Here is a 25,953-nt window from a genome sequence, read left to right as displayed (position 1 = left end):
TTCTTCCAAGTCTCTTATGGACAGTTTGTACTGGATCAGACTCCGGGATCTATCTCAGTGTCTCCAGGAGAGAACGTGGTGATACGTTGTAAGTCACGGTCTACTGTCACTGCTGGCTCAACCAGTTACATACACTGGTATCAGAAGAAAGGCGATCAGCCTCCAACACTTCTTATCTATCTAGCAATCAATCGTCAGTCTGGTACCCCGGAGAGGTTCAGTGGCAGTAGATCCGGATCTCCGTATGACGATTTCACTCTTACAATCAGTGGAGCTCAACTGGAAGATGCAGCAAATTATTACTGTGGTCAAAGTGGTTATAACACCCCATACACACAGTGATACAGAGCCGTACAAAAACCTCCTTCCTCTTCAACTGTACTGAGGAGACTTCTGTATGCACCTCCTATGTTTATTTTTCTTTGTGCAGAAAATATATATATTTTTTTTTTTAACCATAGATTTTTATTATAGAATTTCAGTTTATACATAAAGTACAAAGCATTGTTTACAATATATGACATAAACAGGGTGAGTATTGACTGACAGACAGAATTCCACAAAGAGATAAGTCTACTTGAGCCACCCATAACCATGTTGCTAACGACCTCAACAGGAGGTAGGACCTGTCACCCCGACTGGGTACAAACTGTGAGCAGGAACCTCTAATAGTCTTAAGCAAGGCAGCCCTCTAATGACCTTAGTGAGGGTCAATAGTGAGGAAATACAGTATATGCTCATTTTGAGCTTTGTAGACAGCTATCTTATGAACTTCAAACGTTGATACATTCTTAATACATTAATAACAGAAAACACATACCGTTTAGAATAGTCACAAAATAATACAGTCTGGGTTGGGTCTTCTGGTGTGACTACTTCTAGTGATGTCAATTGTTTATTGATATTCTTATTGCTTTATCTAAGTAATTAAGTACTTTTACCACTATATGCCTAGTTGCTTAGCCTAAATATCATGAAACATAAGTCTCGGTTTCACAAGTGAGAGGGAGCATAATGAGAAGATTTCCAGACCTCCCAGTGTTTTTGGAAGGCCGGGACTCCTCTTTCCTTATAAGCTAGCATTTTTTCCATTGTGTAGTGGGCATTCACTCTGGAGATTACTTCTTCGATTTTTGGGGGTGATTGAGAGCGCCATTCTCTTGCTAACGATATGCGTGCTGCAAATAGTATATTTATATCTACCTTTCTCGTCAAATGAGGAAAGTTGTCTATGCCCAGGCTAAGGAGGGAAAGTTCAGGATTTAGTGGGCTTGTGGTATTTGTAATTGTGTGAATGATGGAAGCTACTTTCTGCCAGAAAGGTTTTATTACCTTGCAGCTCCACAATATGTGTAGGAGATTGCCAGTATTGTCGCAATTTCGCCAGCATAATGGGGAGGAACTCAGGTTCATTTTGTGAATACGTAGGGGAGTAAGATACCACCTATGCAGTATCTTCTGTGCATTATCCCAGTGGTCTATGCACGCTGAGGATTTACTATTACTCTTCACCGCTAGATGCCATTGGTGTAATGGGAATTCCTTTTTGAGGTCCTGTTCCCACTTTCTCATGTTAGGCAGTTTAACCTGTAAGTAAAGAGGGGTAGCGAATTTGTAGAATAAGGATATTCCCTTGTGTTTCCCCGGGCTTTTGTTTATTAGATAGTGCCACAGTATTTGGGGTATTTTAAGTAGTTTAGACTTGTTGTGTTTGAGGTAGTGCTTTATTTGAAACAGTTGATATCTTTCCATTGCTTCCTGTCCCTGTAGGTCAGGTGTGAGGAAATGTTCCCCTCTTTTTTTCAAAGTTTGGGTCGAGATCTTTGGGATCAAGTATTCATATGTTGCTAATGGGATTTGTATTTCCTGCATAGTATCCTTAAATGGTTGTCTTAGCAAGGAGGACCAGGCTGTTATAGAAGCTTGTACCGTAGGGTACAGTGGAATGATTGGTCTATGGTGCATACCAGCAGCTAACACCAGGGCTGGTAGGTTATGGCCGGGAGTGATTTCTTGTTCTAATTCAGACCATTTATTATCAGTTTGGCATGCGAACCAATATCGAGTTTGTTCCAATATAGCTGCTTGGTAGTAAATGTGTGCATTGGGGAGACCTACTCCTCCTAAGTGTTTGGGTTTATACATATGAGTCAGTGCGATTCTAGGTTTTTTTACTGCCCAAATAAATTTATTTAAATTTTTCGCTAATTGTGAGAAGAATGTTTGAGGGAGAGGTATGGGCAGAGTTCTGAAATGGTATAGAAGTTTAGGTAGTATTTGCATTTGATATGCAGCTACTCTCCCCATCCATGATAAATGCAGTTTACCAATTTGGACCATCTCTTCTTCAACACTTGCAAGTAGAGGAGTGTAATTGCTAGAATATAGTTTATCGGAAGAGGAGGTGAGCTGCACACCAAGATACGTAATTGAGGGGGGGTCCCAATTACAGGGAAACATATGTTTAATCGTGCTTTGTTCTTCTGTGGGTATATTGAGTGTTAAAGCGAAACACTTGTTTGTGTTGACTTTGTAAAAAGGGGATTTTACTAAAATTGTGCAATAGTTTTTTAAGTTCTTGTATAGAGGTTGCTGGCTCGGATAAAGTTAATATTATATCGTCGGCAAAGAGTCCTATCTTATGACTGTCTTTACCTATATTTATGCCTTTGATGGATGCATTGGACCTAATGCTTTGTGCCAGAGGTTCTATAATGAGTGAAAAGATTATTGGGGATAAGGGGCAACCTTGTCGCGTACCATTAGATAGTAGGAAAGGATCAGATAGGACACTAGAGGTATAGACTTGGGCGGATGGATTTGAGTATAGGGACATGATTGCCGAATGTATCATTCCTGACATTCCAAATTTTTGTAAAGTTTTTGATAGGTAACCCCAATGCACCCTATCGAACGCCTTTTCGGCGTCTAATGCAAGAAAAATACTTGGTAATTGATTAATTTCTGCGAATCGTAGTAGATCTAACAACCTTCTAGTTCCATCCGGTGCTTGTCTGCCCTTTACAAAACCCACCTTGAACCTACACCTGGGTTCATGGAAGATTTGGAAGGCATCAGGGGTTATTGATCCTGAGAGAAGTGCCACACGTGTATAAGAGCCATCTACCGAGGCGAACGTGTAACCGAGTAGCATTTACTTGCCCCTTCTGCTTTGACGGTAGCTGTTTCGTCTGTCAGGTAGTGGATCAGGGTCTGCAGCTTCTCCATCCAGCGGTAGAAGACGCCATTTTCTGAGGAGATCCATCCCTTTTTCCAGTGAAGTGATTGCGTGCTATTCGCCGTGCATTTCCAACAGCAGTTTGGCAGGGAATCCCCATTTATAAAGAATCTTATGGTTGCGTAAGATTTTAGTAATAGGGACTAAGTTGTGCCTCGCCGTTAGTGTAGCTTGCGATAAATCTGCATACAATGCGATTCCGGTGAATGGATCAGGTAGCGTGGGGTGCTGTCTGGCAAATCGCATCAGCTGATCTTTTATGTGGTAAAAGTGGATCCTAGCGATGACATTCCTGGAGATTTGGTCAGGCAGGAATGAGGGTTTTGGCAGTCTGTGGGCTCTGTCTATGATTATGTCGTTAGGCCCCAGAGATGGCAGAACCGTGGTCATGAGCTTTTGGAGGTACGCAGTGAGTTCTGCTGGTCTGATCGATTCAGAGATCCCTCTGAACTTTATATTGTTCCTGCATGCCCTGTCTTCGATGTCCGCCATTTTTAGGCGCATAGCTTTGATCTCATCTTATACATCGAAGTGAGCATCCACCAGCTCATTATGAGCAAATGTAAATTCCTCCATTTTTTTTTCCACATACTTGACTCTGCTACCAAACGCTGACAGTTCTTTTTTTGTAGTATGCATAAATGCAGACATGTCCTGTTGGAGGGCCCCCCTGAGAGTCAGTAACATTTCCTTCATCGTGGTATCCAGGATGGGCTGCCCTGAAGTAGGAAAAGCATCTAACTGCTGGCTGTGAGAGGATGATTCCTCCATTGTGTCTCCCTCTGACCCTGCCTCATCCTGATTCTCCTCCTCCACCCCAATCCTTCTTTTTTGCTTAACAGGGCTGTCAGAGGGTGAGGATGTTTGTGGATACTGTGTGAGATTAGACTCACCCGAGGATGGCGACGGATGGCTGCAGGAGTGTGCAGGGGATGCTGAGTTTCTGTTCTCATAGCGGGCGCCATCTTGGAAATCTCGCCCGGCCGTGAGGGGGTAAAAGTCTGTCAATTTTTTCGGTCCTTCTCTCGTTTTTCTTTTATTCATCTTAACCGCTGTGTTCCTCTGAGTCTCCCCTCTCTGTGGATGTATTTTGAAGCGTGTAGTGTCGCTGTGAGCCGCTCTATAGAAGCCGTTGTGTCAGAGCTCTCTCCTCACACTATCATCCGCTCTGGCTGCCGGCTCCGCCCCCCTGTGCAGAAAATTTTTAATTGAAAAGATAAAATTTTAACCGCTTGCCGACCGCCGCATGGACATTTACGTCGGCAGAATGGCACGGCGGCACAAATGGGCGTACCTGTACGTCCCTTTGAATTTGCCACCGTGCCGGCGCGCGCCCCTGCCGCATGCTCCGTTAAGCGCACCCGCGGACTCGATGTCCGCTGGGTGCCCGTGATCGTCTCACGGAGAGGCAGAACGAAGACATGACTATGTAAACAAGGCATTTCCCTGTTCTGCCTTGTGACAGGACAGAGATCTACTGCTCCCTGTCATCGGGAGCAGTGATCACTGTCGTGTCACTTGTAGCCCAGCCCCCCCACAGTTAGAATCACTCCCTAGGACACACTTAACCCCTTCATTGCCAGTGTCATTTACACAGTAATCAGTGCATTTTTATAGCACTGATCGGGCTTTGAACAGATATGTCTAGATGGAGAAAGAGGCACTCCCTATCATATTTCTATGAGGTACTAACGAGCCTGGAAGCACCTCAAGATCTTAATTTTATTCAAGCATGGGAAAGAGACTTGGGGATAACGTTCTCCCAAAGTCAGAAGGATAAGATTTTAAAATCTACTCATAAAACATCAGTTGCAAGCAGGTATCAGGAGGGAGGATATAAAATCCTCACCAGATGGTACAGAACACCATCTGCACTACATAAAATATTCCCACAGGTTCCAAGTGTATGTTGGCGTTGTATGGAGTCAGAGGGCACGATGTTGCATATATTCTGGGAATGTGAGAAGATTAGGGGATTTTGGAAAATGGTTGAGGAAACGGTTAAGGACATTACAGGTGTGTCTCTTGGAGAAAATCCAGCAGCATTCCTATTAAATGATGTCCCCATGTTGGTGGAAAAATATAAAAACTCCCTGCTTAAACATCTTCTCACGGCAGCGAGGACCTGTATTCCGGCCCTGTGGAAAAGTACAGTCCCGCCGACTAGAGCACAGTGGTGGGTCAGAATTGCAGAAATACAACAAATGGAGAATTTGACTCTGATGTTGAAAGAACAGGATGAGAAATATTGGAAGATATGGGCCCCCTACTTAACTTATAGAAGGGGAGAACAAGAGAGGTAGGTCATGTGAGATCGATTGGGAATGGGGAGGGGGCATCCCCCCCCATCCCCCCTCCCTTTGTTTTTTTTTGTTTTTTTTTTTGGCTTTAGAGGGTGGGGGAGGGGGGTAGGGCTAGGAAAAGAAAAAAGGAAATTATATATGCTTATTGTATTGAGTAGACAAGATTGAGTAGCATTGAATATGTAATGTATAATGTTGTTATAATTTGAAGATATGGGGATGTGATAAGGTGTAAGAGATGTTATGAAGAGTATGATAAATGCTCTATGTGGAATGTAATATATAATATGTAAAAATAAAATTAAAAAATAAATGAATAAATAAATGACAATGGTCCCAAAATAGTGTCAAAAGTGTCCAATCTGTCCTCCATAATGTCGCAGTCACGATAAAAATCACAGATCGCCACCATTACTAATAAAAAAAATAAATTAATAATAAAAATGCCATAAAACTATCCCCTATTTTGTAGACACTATAACTTTTGCACAAACCAATCAGTATACCCTTATTGCGATTTTTTTACCAAAATATGTAGAAGAATATATATCGGTCTAAATTGAGGAAAAAAAATAGTTTTTTAATGTATTTTTGGGGGATATTTATTATAGCAAAAAGTAAAAAATATTGATTTTTTTCACAATTTTCGCTCTTTTTTTCGTTATAGCGCAAAAAACAAAAAGCGCGGAGGTGATCAAATACCACCAAAAAAAGCTCTATTTGTGGAAGAAAAAGGACGTCTATTTTGTTAGGGTACAGCGTTGCACGACCACGCAATGGTCAGTTAAAGCGACGCAGTGCCAAATCGCAAAAAATGGCCCGGTCATTCAGTAGCCAAATCTTCCGGGGCTGAAGTGGTTAAGATACTATATTTACTTTGCTGTGAAACATTGCAGTAGCAGAACATGTCCAGTTTTCTAACGATCTGTTCCAGCCCTACAGCCCAAAGTATAAAGAGGAGAACAAAATTACATTATTATAATAAAACAAATACACAGTTATTTACAGTGTTTAATGTTTAAATAGAAGAAATGCAACACCTAAAGATTAAAACTAGCCAACAGGACAACCAGACAGATCATTTAAATTGTCCAAAGCTCTGAAGACCCATAAAAGATGTGGTTCATCCAAAATAAATGCCAGGTTGCATGTACAGTATATACGTGATTCTGCACTTCCGCCTAGGGGGTCCACACACCCACCAGCAGAAGCCGATCTGTGGGTGCCGGGCACTGGATGTCCACCGGCACCCGCCGATCATTGGGCAGAGACAAAGAAAGGGGCTCTGCCTATGTAAACAAGGAAGAGCTCCGTACTGACAGGGGGGTAGTGATGGATTTTGAGTACCTGTAAAGCAGTGAATAAAATCCATAATTTCCCTTAGTAAAAGCACCCAACACAGTACACAAAAACACTGGCTAGGCACACAGTTAATCCTTTGATTGCCCCCCTTCCCAGCCAGTGTCATTAGTACAGTGACAGTGCCTATTTGTAGCACTGATCACTGTATTAGTGTCACTGGTTCCCACAAAGTTTTAAAAGTGTCAAATAGTGTCTGATTGTCCACCACAAAATTGCAGTCCCACTATAAGTTTCTGATCGCCACCAATACTAGTATAAAAAAATAAATAAATAAAAATTCCAGTATACAGGTGATACTCGGAAAATTTGAATATCGTGCAAAAGTTCATTTATTTCACTAATGCAAATTAAAAGGTGAAACTAATATATGAGATAGACTCATTACATGCAAAGCAAGATAGTTCAAGCTGTGATTTGTCATAATTGTGATGATTATGGCTTACAACTCATGAAAACCCTAAATCCACAATCTCGGAAAATTAGAATATTACATGCAATCAATAAAACAAGGATTCTACATCGAACAATATCGGACCTCTAAAAAGTAGAAGCATGCATATGTACTCAGTACTTGGTTTGGGCCACTTTTGCAGCAATTACTGCCTCAATGTGGCGTGGCATGGAAGCTATCAGCCTGTGGCACTGCTGAGGTGTTATGGAAGACCAGGATGCTTAATAGCAGCCTTCAGCTCTTCTGCATTGTTTGGTCTCATGTCTCTCATCTTTCTCTTGGCAATGCCCCATAGATTCTCTATGGGGTTCAGGTCAGGCAAATTTTCTGGCCAATCAAGCACAGTAATCCCACGGTCATTGAACCAGATTTTGGTGCTTTTGTCAGCATCCCCATAGAGCTTGTCTGCGGAAGGAAGCATGAAGTGCTCCAAAATCTCCTGGTAGATGGCTGCGTTGACCCTGGACTTAATGAAGCACAGTGGACCAACACCAGCAGATGACATGTCTCCTCAAATCAACACAGACTGTGGAAACTTCACACTGGACTTCAAACATCTTGCAGTGTGTGTCTCTCCATTCTTCCTCCATACTCTGGGTTATTGGTTTCCAAATGAGATGCAAAATTTGCTCTCATCAGAAAAGAGGACTTTGGACCACTAAGCAACAGACCAGGTCTGTTTTTCTTTAGCCCAGGTAAGATGCTTCTGACGTTGTTTGTTGTTCAGGAGTGGCTTGACAAGAGGAATACGACATTTGAAGACCATGTCCAGGATCCGTCTGTGTGTGGTGGCTCTTGATGCACTGACTTCAGCCTCAGTCCACTCCTTGTGAAAGTCCCCAACACTTTTGAATGGCCTTTTTCTGACAATCCTCTCCAGGCTGCAGTCATCCCTGCTGCTTCTGCACCTTTTTCTTCTACACTTTTCCCTTCCACATAACTTTCTATTAATGTGCTTTGATACAGCACTTTGGGAACATCCAACTTCTTTTGCAATTACCTTTTGAGGCTTTCCTTCCTTATGGAGGGTGTTAATGATGGTTTTCTGCACAACTGTCAGGTCAGCAGTCTTTCCCATGATTGTGATTCCTACTGAACCAGACTGAGAGAATATTTAAAGGCTCAGGAACCCTTTGCAGGTGTTATGGCTTAATTAGCTGATTAGAGTGGGGCACTTTGAGCCTAGAATAGTGCACCTTTTCACAATATTCTAATTTCCTGAGATTGTGGATTTGGGGTTTTCATGAGCTGTAAGCCATAATCATCACAATTATGACAAATCACGGCTTGAACTATCTTGCTTTGCACGTAATTAGTCTATCTCATATATTAGTTTCACCTTTTAAGTTGCATTAGTGAAATAAATGAACTTTTGCACGATATTCTAATTTTTCGAGTATCACCTGTATATACTATAGTTTGTGAACGCTATAACTTTTGTTCAAACCAATCAATATACGCTTATTGGGATTTTTGTTTACCAAAAACATGTTTGTTTTTATTTGCCAAAATCATTTTTTACCAAAACATAAAACAAAATACATATTGGCCTAAACTGATGAAGAAATTTGATTTTTTTCAATTTTTTTTATTGGATATGTTTTATAGCAAAAAGTAAAAAAAAATATTTTTTTTTTGTTTATAGCGCAAAAAATAAAAAACACAGTGGTGATCAAATACCTCCAAAAGAAAGCTCTATTTGTGGGAAAAAAGGATATTAATTTTATTTTGGTAGTGTTGCATGACCGCACAATTGTCAGTTAAAATAACGCAGTGCTGTATTGCAAAAAAATGGCCTGGTCATGTTCTTCCGAATGTCAAGTGGTTATAACATACAAAAAATATACAATAGGGTCTTAAGCCCCTAGATTCAGTCTAATGCCCCATACACACGGTCGGATTTTCCGACGGAAAATGTGTGATAGGACCTTGTTGTCGGAAATTCCAACCGTGTGTAGGCTCCATCACACATTTTCCATCGGAATTTCCGACACAGAAAGTTTGAGAGCTTGCTATAAAATTTTCCGACAACAAAATCCGTTGTTGGAATTTCCGATTGTGTGTACACAAATCCGACGCACAAAGTGCCACGCATGCTCAGAATAAATTAAGAGACGAAAGCTATTGGCTACTGCCCGTTTATAGTCCCAATGTACGTGTACGTCACCGCGTTCAGAACGATCAGATTTTCTGATAACTTTGTGTGAACATGTGTATGCAAGACAAGTTTGAGCCAACATCAGTCGGAAAAAATCCATGGATTTTGTTGTCGGAATGTCTGTTCAATGTGTCCGACCGTGTGTGCAGGGCATTAAACTAAAATATCATTGGGGGGGGCTGATGTTTTAGGTGTCTACCTCACTTTATTTTCAGGTACAAATTGATATAATTTGTGGATAAGAATATGGGAAGGAGGCTGCAATATTTAATATATTGGCAATTTAAAAAGGGGGGCTTTATGTGCCCTTGAAACAATTACACAAAAGGAGAAATGTATATAGGTGGGACAAAACGAATACATTACACATTAATTTAATGTTAGACCATTATTAATAATATACACAAGATGGTGGTATTGCATTAAAAATGAAGAATCTTTTTTCTGTATTGCCATGTGTGTTTTTTGCATAAAGGAACTGCAGACAAAAAAAAAAAAAGTTATAATTTCTGAAATAAAAAATGTGAAGTGAAAAGATATACCGTACTTGTCAACCCTAATGTTTTAGATAAAGTGCCCTGTTATTTTCTAGGCAGCAGAAAATTTAGAAAAGGGAGCCTGTCTCATATAGTATCTTGCTTAAAGGGGTTATAAACCCTTTAAATATACCCTGTGAGGGGACTGTCCTCACGTGATACACAGAGATGAAACAAATCCTCCTAAAAAATATCTGTAGTATTCTCTTCTCTACATCCGTTCAAAGTCCAGAATTTAATAATAAAGCTTGTCTGAGCTGTCAGAAAAAAAGGGGGGTAGAGAGCTGAAGTTATACTTTGCAGAGCTCAGTGACGAGAGGTCTAAGAGCTGATTGGAGGGAAGAGACATGCCCCCCTTCACAGAACATACAGGAACAGAACTGAGACATTCAGTCAGCTAGAGGTCACTCCCCTGTCACCATTTTTCTCTTGGTGTCATGAAAACTTGTCAGAAGTGACTCAGGCTGATAGCAAAGGAGCACAGATGCCAACAGAAATTACACGCAGTGCTCTTAACCACTTGCTTAGTGGGCACTTAAACCCCCCTCCTGCCCAGACCAATTTTCAGCTTTCAGCGCTGACGCACTTTGAATGACAATTGCGCGGTCATACAACACTGTACCCAAATGAAATTTTTATCATTTTTTTCCCACAAATAGAGCTTTCTTTTGGTGGTATTTAATCACAGCTGGGATTTTTATTTTTTGCTAAACAAACAAAAAAAGATGGAAAATTTTGAAAAAAAAAAAAAATCATGTTTCATAGTTTGTTATAAAATTTTGCAAACAGGTAATTTTTCTCCTTCATTGATATGCGCTGATGAGGCGGCACTGGTGGGCACTGATAGGCTGCACTGATGGGCACGAATAGGCACAGTTAAGGTGGTACTGATAGGCACTGATAGGCACAGTTAAGGTGGCACTGATGGGGACAGATAAGGCGGTACTGATGGGCACAGATAAGGCGGCACTGATAACCACTGATGGGCCCTGATGGGTGGCACGGATGGTTGGCACTGATGGGCACTGATAGGTACCACTGATAGGTGGCACTGATGGGCGGCACTGATGGGCGGCACTGATGGGCACTGATGGGCGGCACTGATGGGCACTTATGGGCACTGGTAGGTGACACTGATGGGCACTGATAGGTGACACTGATGTGCAGCACTGTTGTTGACGCACTGATTGTGGAAACTGATGGGTGGCACTGTGGGCACTGATGGATGGCACTGTGGGCACTGATGGGTGATGCTGGTGGACGGCACTGCTGCCTATTGCTAGGTGGCACTGGCAGGGGGCACAGGTGGGCACTGAGGATCTGCAGCAGCTCGTCAGCGCTGTCAGCGCGAGGAGAAAAAATAGCCGATTACCAGCTCTGTTGACATCACATGATCAGCTGTCATTGGCTAACAGCTGATCACGTGGTAAGGGGTCGGATCGACCCCTTACTCTGATCTGTGATCAGGCGAGTCTCATAGGCCTGCAGGGGGCGCGCAGGCCACTCGTGCAGGGGACAATGTCAATGGCTATTGCGCGGATCTGAAGTGGTTAATTGAAACAAGCACACACTACAGAGGAATATGCTTTGTTCATTTTTCATGCCTGAGGTTTATAACCACTTTAAGTTGGATTTGCCCAGCATTTAGCAATTATAAGTAGTGACAATGTACTTAGAGTAGATCTAATAGTAGCAGCAGCAGGAGGGGAGGAGCGGGCATAACAGTTCCATGACTTTGCTCTTGAGGGGACTGAAACCGGAGCATACAGCATTGGAGCTCCAGAAGTTATTTTCCTGGAGCACAATATTCCTCTCAGATGTAAATTAACCACTTAAGGACCAAGCCTCTTTCTGAGATTTGGTGTTTACAAGTTAAAAACATTTTTTTTGCTAGAAAATTACTTAGAACCCCCAAACATTATATATATTTTTTTCTAACACCCTAGAGAATAAAATGTTGCAATACTTTCTGTCAAACCGTATTTGCGCAGCGGTCTTACAAGGGGAAAAAAATACACTTTTTTAAATTAAAAAATAAGACAACAGTAAATTTAGCCCAATTTTTTTAATATTGTGAAAGATAATGTTACGCTGAGTAAATTGATACCCAACATGTCACGCTTCAAAATTGCGCCTGCTTGTGGAATGGCGACAAACTTTTACCCCTTAAAAATCTCCATAGGCGACGTTTAAAAAATTCTACAGGTTGCATGTTTTGAGTTACAGAGGAGTTCTAGGGCTTGAACTATTGCTCTCTCTCTACCGATCGCGGCGATACCTCACATGTGTGGCTTGAACACCGTTTTTATATGCGGGCGCTACTCACCTATGCGTTCGTTTCTGCACGCGTGCTCGGCGGGACGGGGCGCGTTTAAAATTTTATTTTTATTTTTCTTATTTATTTTACCTTTTATGTTTTATTTTTACACTGTTCTTTAAAAAAAAATGTGTCACTTTTATTCCTATTACAAGGAATGTAAACATCCCTTGTAATAGAAAAAAGCATTACAGGACCTCTTAAATATAAGATCTCGGGTCAAAAAGACCTCAGATCTCATATTTACACTAAAATGCAATAATAATAAAAAAAAAAATTAAATGTCATTTGAAAAAATAAAATGTCTCTTTAAGAGCTATGGGCGGAAGTGACGTTTTGAGGTCGCTTCCACCCTGCAATGGCATGGTGACGGGTGGGGGCCATCTTCCCCTCACTCATCTTTATACCTAACAGGACACAGGACCCGATTGCCTCCGCCGCTACAAACGGCTCTGGTAAGCAACCGAGGGCACTGGAGCGCGGCGGGAGGGGGGGGCCCTGCTGATAAAAGTGATTTTGTGGCGAATCCGCCGCAGAGACCACTTTTATCTGAAAAGAATACCAGGGTTATGGTAGCTAGCTGCTGCCATAACAACGATATCCCTCTTCAAAGTACTGACGTAAAACGATGGCAGGCGGTCCGTAAGTGGTTAAAGAGATAAGTCCATGAGGTGGCAGGCACCTCATTGGCCTTAACTTATGATATGCCTTCAGTTTTTACAAAAGAACACAATTTTTGGAGTTCAGCTTTTAATAGCAAGGTTAAGCACAAATTTACTAGAGACAAAGAGCACAGACTGGGGATATACTACAAGGGTTAAAATACTGCAGAGCACTGTTATAATACAGAGGTGTAAAACTGGTCAGTCGCCAGATAGATTTCATCATATATAATAGGCCTAACTGGTGTATGCCTAACTTTTAATTTATCTATGGGGGTTGCAGAGAATGTCAGTCATATAATGTGAGGTGGCTCAGGTTCTTGCAATAAGGCAAAAGTTTAGATATGCATCTAAAACCGCCACTCTCCTGAAAAACAATCCATGTTCAGATCACATTTCAGAGGTGATTGACAGGTGTGAATCGCCTTAGTGCCACCCTTTTCACCAAATTTTTGCTGAACAAACACGCCACATTGAAAGGGTTAACTGCTCATTTAGGTCTAGGGGCATAGAAAAATTTAATTTTTCTTCATACTTACCTGTAAAATCCATTTATTTGAGTACATCATGGGACACAGAGCAGCCAAATACATTACTACCTGGGTTATGCGCCACCTATAGGTGAATGGGCATTGGTAGAATAACCAAAAACAGGAAGTGATCCCCTGTATAACCCCTCACATACAGGAAGTACTCCAGTTTAATAGCAAGCAATGAACTCCCAAAAAGAGAGGGGAGGGACCTTTGTGTCCCGTGATGTACTCAAAGAAATGTATTTTACAGGTATGAAGTAAGTATGAAGAAAAAATCCAATTTTCTTTCTCGTTCATCACGGGACACAGAGCAGCCATATACATTACTACCTGGGACATCCTAGAGCAATAGCCTTGAGGGAAGGGAGACACACTGTATGAAAACACCATAAGATTTATACAGCAGCCCGTAAGACACTACAGTCAAAAGCCGTGTCCTCTGCTGCCTTAACATCCACCTGACAAAATCTTGTGAATGTATGTACCGGAGACCAAGTAGCAGCCTTGCAAATCTGCGCCACTGACGCCTGATGACGAAAAGCCCAGGAGGTTCCAACACCCCTGGTAGAATGCTCTCTAACCCCAAAGAGAGGAACTTTACTTTTCAGGCCATAGGCCTGAATGATTAACCGGCAAATCCAAAGTGAAATGGACACCCTAGAAGCCGCTTGACCCTTCTTGGGGCCTTCCGGCAAAACTTCTGATGCTTGCAGACTTTTCCAGGTAGACTCTGACTGCCAGCACCACATCCAAAAGGTGCAACTGCTTCTCTTCTGGCAAGCCAGCCTGAGAGAAAAAAGAAGGTAGAACAATGTCCTTATTTGAATGAAATTCAGAAACTACCTTGGGCAAAAAGGACGGAACAGGACGTAGCACCACTTTATCATGGTGCAAAATCAAATACTGTTTCTTACAGGAAAGGGCCGCCAATTCGGAGATCCTTCCAGCCGAAGTAATTGCAAAAAGAAAAGCCAACTTCCGTGTCAAAAGAACTAATGGAACTTAGTTGACTGGTTCATAAGGCTGCTCCTGTAGCACCGACAAAACCAAATTCAAATCCCAAGGGCAAATAGGTAATTTAATGGGAGGCAGTAAGTGAGTTACTCCCTGAAGAAATGTCCAGACCAGGGAATGTGAAGCCAAAGGCTTCTGGAAGTACACTGATAAAGCTGTTGTTGTCAAGGCTAATCTTTTAGCTAAGCCTGACTGAAGAAAAGAGAGTATCCTCTCTACCAAATATCTGCGAGGATGCCAACTTCTGGCCTCACACCACGCAATGTAAGCCTTCCAAACCCTGTGATAAACCTTCCTGATGACCGCCTTTCTGGCATTTACCAATGTAGTTACCACTGGTCCTGAGATACCATGATCTCCTAGCACCCTGGCTTCAATAGCCACGCCGTCCAATTCAGCGAGCGTAAATTCCGGTGTAATATAGGCCCCTGGGACAGTAGATTGAGCCGGAGCGGAAGCATCCAAGGCTTGCCTACTGCTAATCCCACTACCTCCGGGTACCAGGCCCTCCTGGTCCAGGCCGGAGCTACCAGAATGACTGATGTCATCTCCTCTCGGGAATGCATAAATCAAAGAGAACTGAGTTAAGGGAACTACCAGAGCATCTATCCCGATCGCAAGTGGATCTCTTGCTCTAGATACAAACTGCTGAATATTGCAGCTGAACCTGGATGCCAGCAGGTCTACATCCGGTGTACCCCACCGCTGGCAAATCTGCATAAACACCTGTGGGTGCAGAGACCATTCTCCTGGATGTATCTGTTGGTGGCTGAGATAGTCTTCCAGTTGTCTACCCCTAGAATGTGGACAAAAGACATCATTGGCACATGCCTTTCTGCCCAAGATAACACATGACTGACCTCCATGTGGGTCAGACGACTCTTGGTGCCACCCTGATGGTTGACATAGGCCACAGCCGTGCCATTGTCGGTTTGCACCCTTACCGGGTGACCCTGTAACTTTGACGTCCAATAATTCAGCGCAAGGTGTATTGCCCGCAGCTCTAGCACATTGATGGGAAATCCCTGTTCCTTCAGAGTCCATTTCCCCTGGACTGTGGAACTTTCCATGATTGTGCCCCAGCCAGAAGGACTGGCATCTGTGGTCACCACCTTCCACGACAGTGGAAGAAAAGACCTTCCCTGTACCAGATTCTGGTCTACTAACCACCAAGCCAGACTTCCTCGAGCCTTGGGGGTTATGATCATGCAGGAATCCAAAGCCTGTATCTTCCTGCTCCATGCAGACAGAATGCTCTGCTGCAATGCCCTAGAATGGAACTGGGCATATGGAATTGCCTTGAATGAGGAAACCATCCTTCCCAGAAGACTCATACAGGGTCGGACAGATAAGTGTCTCTTTCGGCTTACCTGCTGAACCTGATCCTTTAGGGCATCGACCCTTCTTGGAGGCAAGAACAATCTTGCCTGGACTGTGTCCGTAACAAGGCCTAACTATTCCAGACTTTCAACTGGTTTTAGGGCCAATTTCTCAGAATTTATGATCCATCTGAGATGTTCCAGGAATTGGACCATAAAGGTAACGTTCCTTATCAAAACCTGCAGCGATTGATCCCTGAGTAGGAGATCATCTAAGTAGCCTGCAATCAAGATCCCTCGAGATCTTAGAACACCCAGTACAGCCGCTAGGATCTTTGTGAAGACCTGGGGTGTGGTTGCGAGCCCAAAGGGCAGAGCAACAAACTGGAAATGTTGTTCCTTTATGACAAAGCACAAAAAAAAATTGGCACATGCATGTATGCATCCCTAATATCTATGGATGCCAGAAAATCTCCTTCTTGGAGAGAGGTCACGACAGAACATACTGATTCCATCTGAAAGGGCCGCACTGAGAGATAATGGTTCAGTGCTCTTAGATCCAGAATTGGTCTTATGTTGCCATTTGACTTTGGAACCGTAAATAGATTTGAATAAAACCCTGTTCCCCTTTCGGGAACTGGGACCTCCATGATCACCCCCTGCCACCTTAAATGGTCTAGTGCTTGGAGTAATAAGCCCTTTCTTGAAAGGTCTGTGGGAACGCTGGACCTGACAAATCTTTGAGGAGGGTAAGAGTGTAATTCCAGCCTGTACCCCTGAGACACTGTGGAGATGACCCACCTGTCCTAAATTAGCATTCCCCACAATCCCGCAAACTGCAGCAACCTTTCCCCCACCCGCAGGAGTGGTGGTGTCTCTTCACAAGGAAGGTATGGTGCCAGTATTAGCAGACTTTTGGACCCACGGCCTCTTTTGGCCCTGGCCCTGCTGTTTACCTTTGGCAGCAGATCCCTGGTGCCGTCGGAACTGCCTAAGGCCTGAAAAACTGAGTAATTAGCACATGTCACCTTAAAAGAGGCCGTGTTTCTACCTTTTTCCCAGGAAAGAGGGAACTCTTTCCTCCAGATATCTTTTGGATGTACTTATCAAGATCATCCCCAAACAAATGTTCTCCATGAAAAGAAAAACCAGCTAGCATCCTCTTACAAGGGAGCTCTGCTGACCAGCATTTTTGCCATAAAATACTGTGCATGTGCACAGACAAAAAAGCCATGTGGGAGATCTGCTGCATGGAGTCTATAAGGTCATCTATAGCAAAGCAAAGAGCCTGAGGCAGATCTGCTCTATCCTGAACAGAATCCTTCAGTAATTTTTTTGGAGGGGAGTGGGTACCCTGTTTTTAGAGGCACCCAGCTCCCACTTCCTCCCCTGGCTCCACTGCGCTGGAAGGAAGATCACCTCTCCCCCCTCCCTCCCTGCAATCTTCTGGAACACATCACATGTCCCAGAAGATTGCCTAGCAATTCACAGCAGGCAGCACAGATTGCACATGCGCAGTGCGCACCCGGCTGTGAAGCCACAGCCGGGTGCTCACAGTAAGAATGCCAGCACTGCAGAGAGGAGGGGGAGAGGAGCGAGGCTTCTTTCACCCGCATCACTGGACCATGGGACAGGTGAGTGTCTGATTATTAAAAGTCAGCAGCTACACTTTTTGTAGCTGCTGACTTTTAAATGGGTGGAACTCCACTTTAAGCCTTCAAGTACACTGCTGCTGAAAAACGGACGTTTAGGAGCAGTTGGAAACAGTTGGAAACTCAACTGCTTTGGCAATGCTAACATGTATTTGGTCCTGCCAATAAAGCTTATTTGAATTTGAGAGAGAGAGACACACACAGACAGACACAGACAGAGAGAGAGACAGACACAGACAGAGGGAGAGGGAGACACGGACAGAGAGAGAGACAGACAGAGACAGACAGACACAGACAGAAAGAGGCAGACACAGAGACAGACAGACAGATATACACAGACAGACAGAGACAGACAGACAGACCGAGAGGCAGACACAGTCAGAGAGAGAGACAGACAGAGAGAGAGCGACACACACACACACATAGACAGACATAGACAGAGAGAGAGAGAGACAGACACAGATAGAGAGAGACAGACACAGACAGACAGAGAGAGAGAGATAGACACGTACAGAGAGAGACAGACATGGACAGAGAGAGACAGAGAGAGACAGATAGAGAGAGACAGACAGAGAGAGAGAGAGACACACAGAGAGATAGACAGGCAGAGAGAGACATAGAGAGAGAGAGAGACAGACACAGACAGAGAAATATAGACAGGTAGAGACAAATTAAGAAAGAGAGACAGACACAGAGAGAGAGACAGAGAGTTTCTTATAGAAACTCAACTACTTTGGCAATGCTAACATGTATTTGGTCCTGCCAATAAAGCTTATTTGAATTTGAATTTGAGAGAGAGAGACAGACAGACACGGATAAACAGAGAGACAGACAGAAAGAGGCAGACAGAGACAGACAGACACAAGCAGAGAGAGAGAGAGACAGATACCAACAGAGAGAGACAGACAGACAGAGAGGCAGACACAGACAGAGAGAGACAGGCAGAGAGAGAGACACACAGACAGACAGAGAGAGAGAGAGACACACACACACATACACAGAGAGAGACAGACATAGAGAGAGACAGAGACAGACACAGAGAGAGACAGACAAAGACAGAGAGAGAGACACAGACAGAGAGAGAGAGAGACAGACAGGCATACAGAGAGAGAGACAGACACAGACAGAGAGAGAGAAACAGACACAGACAGAAAGAGAGACAGAGAGTGAGAGAGAGTCAGACACAGAGAGAGAGGGAGATACAGACAAGGAGAGGCAGACACAGAGACAGACAGACAGAAACAGCCAGAGAGAGACAGAGAGAGACAGACACCAGCAGAGAGAGAGAGAGAGAGACACACCAGCAGAGAGAGAGAGACAGGCAGACAGACAGAGAGAGAGGCAGACAGAGAGAGAGACAGGCACAGACAGAGGGACACACACACAGACAGAGACACAGACAGAGAGAGAGAGAGGACAGACAGAGAGAGAGACAGACACAGACAGAGATAGAGACAGAGAGAGACACACACATATACAGAGAGAGAGTCAGACACAGACAGAGAGAGACAGACACAGACAGAGAGAGGGAGAGACACAGATAGAGAGAGAGAGAGACAGACAGACAGACAGAGAGAGAGAGAGAGACAGACAGGCATACAGAGAGAGAAGTAGACACAGACAGAAAGAAACAGACAGAGAGAGAGAGAGAGACAGAGAGAGAGAGAGGGAGACAGAAAGAGACAGACAGGCAGAGAGAGACAGAGAGAGAAAGAGAGAGAGAGAAAGACACAGACAGACAGAATCAGAGAGAGAATCCATAGTTAAAGCACACTGCGCTCTCTTCTCTGACAGAATGTCTGAGAAATAGTTAATAATTTACTTGTTTTTCCTGCATTGTGGGCATTTGGGAGGGTCTCCTGTGGTTATTATTATAAAAACGCAGAGTGCGCAGAAAATTTGGGTGTTTGGCAAACTTATGCTTGGCCTGAACCGCTCACCCATTCCTAGTAAAAATATGGAAACCGACTGCTGATAACCAACAGTGAAAAACATCTATTTTACAGCTTTACAGTTTTTTACTAGGGATGGGCGAGCGGTTTGGGCTGAGCATAAGTTCACCAAACATCCACATTTTTTGTGCGCTCAGCGGGTGAACATCCGGCCGAGCACACAAAAAATGTGGGTGTTTGGCGAACTTATGCTTGGCCCGAACTGCTCGCCCATTCCTACTAAAAAACTGGAAACTGACAGCTGATAACCGACAGTGAAAAACGTCCATTTTTACAGCTTTACACTTTTTTACTAGGGATGGGCAAGGGGTTCGGGCCGAGCATAACTTCGCCAAACAACCAAATTTTTTGTGCGCGGCCGAGAGCACAGTCAATAGGCTGTTAAAGAGCAGGGCCTGGAAGCTGGCGACCGCGTCGTTGACAACGCATGAGTCATCAACTGTTAGCGGTCTTCCCCGCTGACTGCTGAATGTAAAAAAGAATTGCCTGCTGAAAGATTTTGGGGAAAAAACAGTGTCGGGTCCCTCACAATGCATTCCAGGCCTCTTCCTGACAACCCTTGGCGGTGGTTGTGGGGGTCTGAGGGCAGGGTGCTTATTAGAATCTGGAAGCCCTCTTTAACAAGGGGGCCCGCCCTCTTTAACAAGGGGGCCCTTAGCTCCCGCCCCCCCCCCATGTAAATGAGTATAAGGTAAAAGGAAAAGTTTCAAAAATAAATACAGACTGAGACAGTTTTTTGAAATTCCTTTATTAAAAAAAATTTAAAATAAAAAAACAATGTTCTCCGATGTAGATCCATCGTCAATCACGCCACCCGCCGCCGTAAAGTGTATAGGACCTGCTGCAGCAACACTGACATAAAGAAAAAAAAATACATTTAAATTGATTTTCACCGACCCAGCATGCACTGGTCGGTGATGTCACGAGGGGGGGCAACAGGTGATTTTACCAGGGGGCCCCGCCCTTTACCTATTTAAAAACTGTCAGATGGAGGAGCAGGTATTCGGCAGTCAGTCTTTCCAATGGGCGGAGCATTTTTTCTCTTTTTTTCAGGTCCAGCTGTGCGGCAGGAGTCGTGATTGGTGATGGATCTACATCTGGGGACATTGTTTTTTATTTTTTTTAAATAAAGGAATTGTCAAAAAATATCTAATACCTTTATTTATTTTTGACACTTTTTTGATGAAAAGTAGGGGTATAATGTACCCCATACTCATTCACATGGGGGGGCAGAATCTGGGGGCTCCCTTGTTAAAGGTGGCTTCCAGATTCTGATAAGCCCCTGCCCGCAGAGCCCCACAACCACTGCCCAGGGTTGTCAGGCAGAGCCCCCTGCCCCAAAGCACCCCCCTATGTTGAGGGCATAAGGCCTGGTATGGTTCAGGAGGGGGAACCATACCAGGCCGCATGATCAGATAAGGGTCTGGTATGGATTTTGGGGGATCCCATGCCATTTTTTTTAAATGTTACATAGTTACACGTAGATAGTCAGGTTGAAAAAAGACTCAAGTTCATCCAGTTCAACCACAAAAAAAAATAAAAAAATCCCATATACACAATAATTCACCCACAGTTGTTCCAGAGGAAGGCGAAAAACCTCAGCAAAGCATAATCCAATTTGCTACAGCAGGGGAAAAAATTCCTTCCTGATCCCCCGAGAGGCAATCGGATTTTCCCTGGATCAACTTTACCTATAAATGTTAGTACCCAGTTATATTATGTACATTTAGGAAATGTTGGCATGTGGGTTCCCTTCAAAATCCATACCAGAGCTAAAGGTCTGGTATGGATTTTTAGGGGAGGGACCTATGCCATTTTTTCTTAAAATTTGGGCGTGGGGTTCCCCTTAAAATCCATACCAGCCCCCTTTGGGGCTGGTATGCATGGGGTGGACCCCACGCTGTCTTTTTAATCTTTCATTTGTATTGCCGGCAATGGCTTGCAACCGCAAGTCAATTTAAATTTAATTTTGCTGCAGCAGGTTCTATACATGGTACAGATGTGCCACTTCACAGGCAGACTAAGGGGACCCCCCAGACACTATATTTAGAGGCATTTTTTACTTTTGTTGTTTCACTTTAAGAATCATTAAAATCAATGCTCCTTTAAAAAAGATTGATTTAAAAAATATTTTTGCATTCATACATGTCTCCCAGGGCAGTACCCAGGCCCCATACCCTTTTTATGGCCAATAACTTGCATATAAACCTTCAAAATGGGGACTTTTGATTATTCATGTTTGGGTCTCACAGGCTTTAATAGAGTTCGTAGCTCAGGGCCAAACCTTTTTCCTGTTCGGGAGTTCTGGTGCAAACTGGACCAGGGGGGTGTTCGGTCCATCACTAACAGTTACATATGGCCAGCTTGGCACAACGTAAGCATGCATACTGTATGTCATGCCTGATTGGCCTGCGGAAGCTGTAAATTACTACAGTAGCCCAAGCTGGTGGCTGGAGTGATCTCCTTGCATTTTTCTGAGTGAATGCAAAGGGTTCTCTGATTGGACCAAGTGAAGAGAAGGGGTAGTTACATCACAGTCTCCACCTCATCCAATCAGAGAATGCTTTGCATTCACGCCCTGTGGCAGTGCTGAGCAAGCGCCTCTCTTTGATTAAAATGCAGAAGGGCACCTGGAAGATTGTAGCCATCTCTCTAGTAGCTTCGACTACTCCTGTTATTTACAGCTTCTACAGAGGTCTACAGAGGTATTAAATATGCAGCTTGGAACAATGTTGGCCCGACTATCTCCTACTCTGTCAACATTTAGACGATCCCTAAAAACTCTTCACTTCAGAGAGGCTTACTCTGCCCCCACCTAACAACTGTACTTTTATTTTCTACATCAGCTCACCACCTACAGTTATTACCTTTTGTATCCCTTGACCCTCTTTCTTAGATTGTAAGCTCTAATGAGCAGGGACTTCTGATTCCTCCTGTATTAAATTGTATTGTAATTGTACTGTCTTCCCTTATGTTGTAATGCGCTGAATAAAATGTTGGCACTATATAAATTCTGTATAATTATAATAATTTAAGTTGAATTTTAAAAAAAATGTTTTAATTAGCATCAGTGTCAGTTGGTGTCAGTGTGTTTTAGGTAGAATAAAAAAAGCAGAATGCACACCACTGACTTCGGTCCCTACTAAACAAATAACACACACATATGTGGTATCGCTGGGCATAGTAGTTCCATTGACTCTGCTCTTGAAGAAACTGAAACCAGAGCATCCAGCATTGGAGCTCCAGAAGTTATCTTCCTGGAGCACAATATTCCTCTCAGATGTAAATTAAAGAGATAAGTCCATGAGGTGGCTTGCGCCTCGTTGGATTTAACTCATGGTATGCCTGCAGTTTCTACAAAATAACAGAATTCCTGGAGTTCAGCTTTAAATTGCAAGGTCAGGCACAAATTTCCTAGAGACAGAGAGCACACACTGGGGATTCACTACAAGCATTAAGGTACTACAGAGGACTGTTAGGGTAAAGTGGCATAAAACTGATCGGTCACTGGCCAATTTTAATTATATATAATAGGCCTAACTAGTGTATGCCTAACTTTTAATTTATCTATGGGGATAGGGGATTGCAGAGAATGTGAGTGATATAATGTGAGGTGGTTCAGGTTCTTAAAATAAGGCTGTGCATCTATACCCACCACTCCTCTGAGAAGCAATCCACGTTCAGATTACTTTTCAAAAAGTCATTGAGACGTCTCCTTGCCACCTGTTTTCACCCAATTGTTGCTGAACAAACATGCTGTATTGAAAGTTAACTGCTCATTTAGGTCTAGGGGGCAAAGAAAAAATGTGCTTACTTGATCCTCTGCTCTTCTGCACTGTGAGACCGGTCCCCACAGCATCTTCCCCCAAACCTCCAGCAGTCTAAGATCTGGATTTCATCAAGACCAAAGCAGGCTCTATACCCCTGCACTGGACTTGATGATGCCAAGGGACAGTCCAGCACTGGTGCATGGGGGAATACTGTCTACCAGAGTAGCTGAGAATCAGATAAACAAAAGTTTTTCTCTCCCCTAAAAGCTTTTCTCTCCTTTCTCTTTCCCCAAGAAAAAATGAGTAGTTAATCCTTGCAGTATGAGTGCAGACCAACTGAGAGGGAGAATTTTGAGTTTTTGCAGAGTTTGGCTTTAAATTGTGTGATGTGTTATTTCTGTATATGGGTGACAGCAGTCGGTTATAACTGGGCAGATATAGGAGACCATGACAGTAACATTTGCATTTCTGTTATTTTACATAGAGGTTATTTCCCTGGAGATTTCATGTGATATAAACAGCTAGAGACAATTGATCTGTGTATGTGACGATCCAGAGACATCAAGATGATTCTGGTGACCTACCTGCTCTGTGGATTTTTTATTTATATACAAGGTATGGAATTGTATTATAGCTCTTATTTCATTTTACAGGTGACATATCATGTATACAAAATACAGGATCTCATTAGGGATTAAAGAAAAACTTTGAAAATGTAAACTGACTGATAACATTTTGGTGTTGTCACACTATAGCAAATATGCTGCCCCACTGGCTGGGCTTCTTTTCCATGGGGCAGCATATTTGCATATCTCCCTTTGTGCTGGGAGCACACCACACAGCGTGCTCCCAGCACAGAGATTGGGGTCTCACTGAGAGCCCCTGGCCCTGTTCTAACGATCAGGACCCGGAACGCCCGATGTCGGGTCACCTGATTGCTGTGATATTCTCTGATTGGCTATCACAGTGATCAGCCACAGTGAAGCCTACCCCTGTTCTTTCTGTCTCTGTGAATGGATGAGACAGATACATTGTATCTTTCTCTGTCCTTGCAGAGATAGAAAAAAAAGTATGTGTAGAAAAAAATAAATAATAATAATTAAAAGGGAAAAAAAGCCTAGATCAAGGTTTGATCTAGAACAGTCCCAGGGTTAGTGTTTGGGTCAATGTCAGGGTCAAAGGTCAAGGTCAAAAGTCAGGGTCTGTGTTTTTTGGACAGGATTTTTAAAAAAATTAGTATCAGTGTCAGTGTCGGTGTGTTTTAGGTAGGATAAAAAAAAGCAAAATGTGCAATATTATTTCTGGGTTGTACTACGGGTACAAACAACAACATACACATACTGTTAGGAGAAGGAAAATTTATTTTGGGTTGTTCTTTGGTGGTAGGTTTTTTTTTAACTATTTTGGGCCAGTTTTTCTTAAATAATAATAAAAAAAAATAAATCTGGAGATATCAATTACCATTTACCACCAAATAAAAGCCCAATATGAACAAAATGAGGTATAATCCACCTGGATACACAAAGTAGTTGTGATGATATGTATAGTTTTACTAACACATATCAAAGTTGCAAAATTAGGCTTAGGCATTAATATTTGTTTTACCCTTAGGCACGAAAGGGGTTAAACAACCGTGAGTTATATACAATTTACATCATTATTTTACACCTGCATTTGTAAACTAAAATCTCTGACTTGCATTTGCTAAGTGTATAGAGATATGAACATGCAATCTTCACCATCCACATTTGTGTAACGTGTATAAATTTTATTTTATCAGATACCTGTTGTGAAGTTGTATTGACTCAGACACCACAATACATTGTGAAATCACCGGGAGACACTCTCACCATTTCATGTACGTCCAGACAAGATCTTTACCATTCTGGAGTAAAGGTGACCCCTTTAATGTGGTTCCAACAAAGACCAGGACAGACACCAAAACCTCTTATTATTAAAGCAACTGAAAGATATTCTGGAGTCCCAGAGAGGTTCAGTGGATCGGGATCTGGAACAAATTATTTTCTTACAATTAAGGAAATGAAAGAAGAAGATGAAGGAAATTTTTTCTGTATGCAACATACAGCAGAACCATACACACAGTGATACACAGCTGTACAATAACTTCATTCCTTCTCCTTAATTACTGGAAGGGCTGTTTGAAGCTGTACTCCAACAATGATATATTTTGCATAGATACATATGGCCAGCTTTTAAGCATGGAAACTTGGAAAAGGCAGCCGCACACCACAATGAGATACCAATAAATACTTATTTATTGTAATGCAGACAGATGCAGTCACAGGAATGAAGGGAAGGTTAACATGTTTCACACATCTTGTGCTTAGTCATAACCAACAATGTAAGCATGCATATGTTATACCCGATTGGCCCTTGTGGAAGCTGTAAATCACTGTAGAAGCCCAAGCTACTACAGTACAGTGATGGCCGCGATCTTCCAGGTGCCATGCAAAAATGGTGGCTGGAGTGACCCGATCAGAGAGTGTCTTGCATTTTTCTCAGTAAATGCAAAGGGTTCCCCGATTGGAAAAAGTGGAGGGAAGGGGTGGTTACATCAGTCTCCACCCCATCCAATCAGAGAACACTTTGCATTCATTGAGAAGAATGCAAAGCGGTCTCTGAATGATGGCAGAGCCAAGCAAGCACCACCTGTGGCAGTGCTGAG

At 43.0% G+C, this 25,953-nt stretch overlaps 1 long non-coding RNA gene across 1 annotated transcript; it reads left to right on the top strand.

Annotated features, from left to right (window-relative positions):
* The first annotated feature begins 5,518 nt into the window (after nt 1-5,518).
* On the top strand, nt 5,519-25,386 carry LOC141125778 (uncharacterized). The gene is made up of 3 exons (XR_012241391.1): nt 5,519-5,537; nt 23,752-23,882; nt 25,048-25,386. It is a non-coding gene; the product is annotated as an uncharacterized lncRNA (long non-coding RNA).
* Nucleotides 25,387-25,953: the final 567 nt, after the last annotated feature.

This window comes from Aquarana catesbeiana, linkage group LG01, assembly GCF_042186555.1.
Source record: "Aquarana catesbeiana isolate 2022-GZ linkage group LG01, ASM4218655v1, whole genome shotgun sequence".
NCBI classification, from domain to species: domain Eukaryota; kingdom Metazoa; phylum Chordata; class Amphibia; order Anura; family Ranidae; genus Aquarana; species Aquarana catesbeiana.
Note: the sequence above shows the minus strand (reverse complement) of the source record. Positions and strands in the feature narration are given on the sequence as shown.